This window comes from Stegostoma tigrinum, unplaced genomic scaffold (genome assembly GCF_030684315.1).
Source record: "Stegostoma tigrinum isolate sSteTig4 unplaced genomic scaffold, sSteTig4.hap1 scaffold_94, whole genome shotgun sequence".
NCBI classification, from domain to species: Eukaryota; Metazoa; Chordata; class Chondrichthyes; order Orectolobiformes; family Stegostomatidae; genus Stegostoma; species Stegostoma tigrinum.
In genome coordinates this window covers 1,368,843-1,374,033 of record NW_026728819.1, presented here as the reverse complement: position 1 = coordinate 1,374,033, position 5,191 = coordinate 1,368,843, and the positions used below count along the sequence as shown (strand labels likewise).

At 44.3% G+C, this 5,191-nt stretch overlaps 1 pseudogene; it reads right to left on the bottom strand.

Annotated features, from left to right (window-relative positions):
- Window positions 1-3,947: 3,947 nt before the first annotated feature.
- On the bottom strand, window positions 3,948-4,122 carry LOC132209444 (U2 spliceosomal RNA; annotated as a pseudogene).
- Between the last annotated feature and the right edge of the window lie 1,069 nt (window positions 4,123-5,191).

Below are 5,191 nucleotides of genomic sequence, written 5' to 3'. Positions count from 1 at the left end.
AGTTAATAAAATTATGGTGGGCATAGGGTGAGTAGCCAGTTTAAGCTGAGAGGGAAAGTTTTTTTCTAAAAGGGAAAGTGGGTGGTGCCTGTGTAGAATGACCTGCTAGAGAAACTGGTGGAAGCTGGGACAATTATGACATTTAAGAGGCATCTGGATGGGCATGTTTTGAGGAATATAGGTCAAATGCTTGCAAATGGGATTAGATTAATTCGGGATATCTGGTCAGCATGGACAACTGGGACCAAAGGGATTGTTTCGTGGTGTACAACTCTGAATAAGCATTTTTGTTTTCATTTCAGATTTCCACAATTTTACTTCTGCACTGTTCTTAGTCTTTCGATCCCTCTGAAAGACTGAGTTACAGATCTATACAAAACCTGTCCTTCCTCCCTGGCTCTCCCACCTCTCTTTCAGGAGTTTTGTGCAAACACTGACTGGATCCCTTACCTGGAGGATATTTATTTATGAATTTGTTCTAATGATAATCCAGCATATTCCCCAAGTATCACTCCACAAATGTCCAGAGGATTTCTCAGTTTCACAGTCTGTGTGTTCTTCTGGTTCCTCGCTCACTGCACTCGCTTTCTGTTTGAAAGCTTAGTCTACAGTTGGAGAATTCAAACAGGAACACATCCAGATCTGACAGTCACTTTGTTTATCACAACTCAACTACCTCAGGATTTTGAACACTGAAGGAAAAAGCAACTCTCACAGTGGGGAGAAATGCACATGATCTGTGAAGATTCATCTGAAATGTCCTTCCACCAGCTCAGTGACACTGGGGAGAGACCATTCACCTGCTCTAAATGTGGGAAAGCATTCACTTAGTCATCCAAACTGTTAACACACTAGTGAGTTCACAAAGAAGCACAGTTGAAGGATTTTGCTGTCACTCTCACTATCAAATGAACCATGGTTTTGGGCTGTTTGTACTGATGTTACTGATCCCTGCTCAATTAAAGGTACTGGTATTGTGGATAAAATGTTAATATCAATTGTGTATCTGTAAGGTGGAGCTTGGAAATAGTCACGTTGTCATGACACATCGACACATTCACACTGACAAAAGACTATCCACCCGCACGGTGTGTGAAAAGGGATTTCCTGGTTCATCAGGACTGGTTAACTTGCAGCAAATTTCTGAGTAACTGTTAAGTTGGTTTTTGATTCTGCTGTAAGCTATATCCAAACCATGTTTTTTGGGCTTGTTCCTGGAGACCATAGGATCCTTCCGGTGTGGAAGCAGACCACTTAGCCCATCAAGTCCACACTGAACTTATGAAGAGTGTCTTACCCATACCCTGCCTGCGTGGGTTTCCTCCAGGTGCTCCAGTTTCCTTCCACAGTCCAAAAAATATGCAAATTGTGTAGATTGACTGTGCTAAATTGCTCATAGTGTCACGTGTGCAAAATGCAAGGACAGAGTAGGGTGTGAGACTGGGTGGGATGTTCTTTGGAGGGTTTGTGTGGACTCAATGGACTGAATGGCCGTTTTCCACGCTGTAGGAATTCTATGCTGATCTCGATGGCCCTTTATTTGTTAGTTATGCCTGGTCAATATGTCTGTACACCTTTACAATTACAGATTCTATTGCTCTCCACAGACTTGTTTCAAATTTTAATAGATATTTGTTTATTGGAAACAATGCAATCTTTCCTTTTTGATTTCTATCCACAAAATGAAAGTTTTAAGTCGAAACAAAAGATTGGGATGTGTCCTGTACTATAATCCCTGATTGCATTTTCCCAATCAGCTATGAAACCTGGTGACCATTGTGACCGTCTGGGGGAAATGCAGTCTCCTCAGATCCTTACCGGTTGTCCATAGCAGTGATGGATCTCATGATGAATACATATACACTAGATATCACACAATGTCTTGGTTTATTTTCTATTTATTCTTCTGTCCATTACTCCGCAGAGACTGAGATAACGGTCTGGGGACCTAGGTTTGAAATCCACCATTCCAGATGGTAGAATTTGAGTTTAAACAAAAAAATCTGAAATAAGAATCTAATGATGACTGTAAATCCGTTTTCATTGTTGGAAAAACCTATGTCTTTTAGGGAAGGAAACTGCCACTCTTATCCAGGGATATCAAGATCCCATGAATGAATTTTTAAAAATTAATTTATAAAAAAACTCCTGCAAATACGTTTATCTCTGTCTTAATTTATTTGACAACCGACAGTTCAAACTGGTTGATGGTCACTTTCACTTTTGATAAAGTTGTGGCCTTTTCATGGTTGAAACAAAAAAAAATGCACGAATGGAACCACAGTTGTTCTCGTAGGAACAATGCATGCTTTGATGTGTTTGAAAAAAAAACCTCATCTCACTTATGAGCCAGATATCAAAGTTGACCAGATCCTGAAGCTGTGTACCATGGAAGTGAAATTCTTCACCGTCTTATCCACTTGTGTTGCTATTTCAGGGAGCTATGGACTTGAACGTCCCGAACACCTTGAGAATTTCATCAAACTGACCCCCCATGGCAGGAATAGACAGGGCCAGCTTGGATTGATGATCATAATTCAGGCTCAACAAATCTACTGGAGCATTTTGAGAATGTAATTAGTGGTGAGTGTGGCCACCTCTCTGTACTGTAGTGATACAGATCCCCTGATCCTGTTTGCCCCAAATGGCTGATATTGAATGATTCCTTGGACATGCTGTGTCAGGATCTCCTGACTGAATCTTGTCTCACTTGCCCTGACTGAGAACTGTTTCCCTGAGACTTTGCGACGTGACCATTTGGTCGAAACATGAGTTTGTTGACACAGCTGCTGACCAGCCCTTGACTGACTGCTGGTAATAACAATGCTAAGCTGCCTGGTTTATGCCTGTGATAAACACCAGGCAAGACAGGAGCACCGTGAGACATTAGGTTCTAGTTGAGACGTCAAAGTGCAAAAATGCCATGCAAAGGCAGAGATACTGTGGCAGAACACATCTCAGGTGCTGAAAAACTTGTAGAGTTCTGACAGCAAGAATATACTTTGTGGACAGGCAATTCTGCATCTTGATGTAGCATTTTTATTTAACTTCTGGCTCACTTTGCCGATTTGAAAATATCTCTTGGTCTGGCTAATGTAAGAAGTGGTAATCTGATTAAACTCACAGGCCTTGACTTGTGAAAAATGAAGCAGTCACATGCACACTTGTTTGATTGGTTGCTGTTGTACTCAAATGAAAAATGTGCGTTTGTATACACCATATCGTTTCCTGGCTCAGTGTTTCCAAAATCTCTAGTTCAATACATCTCAAGTCATCGTCATCGGAGTCAAAACGAGTGAATACTTCGATAGCTTCATTTTTTTTGAAATTCTGAAATGCTATTTGTAATGAGGTAGTGTTGGCAGGCTATTTTCTTTTACTTCTGATGCCATGTGTGGATTTTCAGGGATGGTGTTGGTGGGAAGATGCGGCATGTACCAGGGATGAGGCACTAACGTTCACAGCAAGTGCTGAACATGCAGAAAAGGAGAGATTAACAGGTACCTTGGAACAAGCATAGTTGGAGGCAGTTGGGTGAGAGGACTGAGAGAAAGCACTTTGGTGGCAGCACCAGGACACGTGTTTGATTCCAGCCGTGGGTGACTGACTGCCTGTGTGGAGTTTGAACATTCTCCCTGTGTCTGTGGGTTTTCTCAAAGTGCTCCCACAGTCCAAAGATGTGCAGGTTAGGTGGATTAGCCATGTTAAATTGCCTGTAGTGTTTAGGGAGAGGTAGTTCAGGTGGGTGACAGGTTGGGCTGGGATGCTCTGAGGTTTGGTGTGGACTTGTTGGGCTGAAGGGCTGCTATGGTTCCAGAGTGTTGAGCAGATGGTGGAGAATCTGAGATAACAGGCCAAGTAGAACTGAAGGAACAGGAAGTCTGATGTCTCAGGCCGAGACACCCTTCTTAAAGTGTTGATCAGGCTGTTTTTTAAACTTGGTTTACTGAGATTGCACCATTCCTGGAAACACTGCAATACCAGGATGATGCGTGGAGAGGATGGAGCAAGCCCCTGTTGCAATCCCTGCTCTAAAAATCAGTTTAACATAGGGTCCTTAAGTAACGGACATGTCAGATATTAAAGCTGATAAGAACAGATTTTTTTTATTTGAAAAAATATACTTCATTCATAAGATGTACAAAAAATAAAACATATTTATACACCTACCCAATCATGTAAGCTGCTCCTTGTTGCCCCGGGGGGTATGTACACCAACTAAAGGAAAAAAAAAACAAAATAAAGCAAAAGCAAAACAAAAGAAAGAAAAATACCCTGGCAGTCGTCTCCCCGCACAGTACCCGTTAGCCTCCCTGACCAGTTGGGGAAGGCGCCAGCTGGGCCCAGTTATCAGATCGGGCCCTTGTTTCTATTCTGGACGAGGGGTTTCATACGGTTGTCTTTCCCCACCGTGCCTTGGCGGCAGCTGCCCCAAGATTTAGTGTGTCCCTCAGCACATAGTTCTGAACCTTGGAGTGCGCCAGTCTGCAAAACGCGGTCGGGGTCAGTTCTTTCAGCTGGAAGACCAGCAAGTTGTGGGCAGACCAAAGAGAGTCTTTCACCGCATTGATTGTCCTCCAGGCACAGTTGATGTTGGTCTCGGTCTGCGTCCCGGGAAACAGCCCGTAGAGCACGGAGTCCCGTATCTCGGAGCTGCTCGGGACAAACCTCGACAACTACCACTGCATCCCCCGCCAGACCTTCTGCGCAGAGGGACACTCCAGAAGGAGGTGATTGACAGTCTTGTTACCACGCGCCCCCCGACCCCCGCCGCGGCCGCCTCGAGGACAGCGTGCGGTGGCGCAGAAATTCCGGGCATGCATACAGGATCTCACTGGCAGAGGCCCTCTCACCACCAGCCAAGCAATGTCCTTGTGCTTGTTTGAAAGTTCTGGCAATGAGGCATTCTGCCAAACGACTGCGGCAGTCTGCGGGGAGAGCCACACGATGGGATCCACCCTCTCCTTTTCGCTGAAGTATCTCAAGGATACTACGTGCTGAGCAGTGCCTGACGGCCTTGTGGTCAAAGGTGTTTCCCTTCAAAAATTTCTCCACAAAGGACAGATGGTACGGGACAGTCCAACTACTCAGAGCATTCCGCAGCAATGAGGCCAAGCCCGTCCTTCACAACACCGGGGACAGGTAGAACCTCAGTAAGTAGTGACACTTGGTGTTTGCGTACTGAGGATCT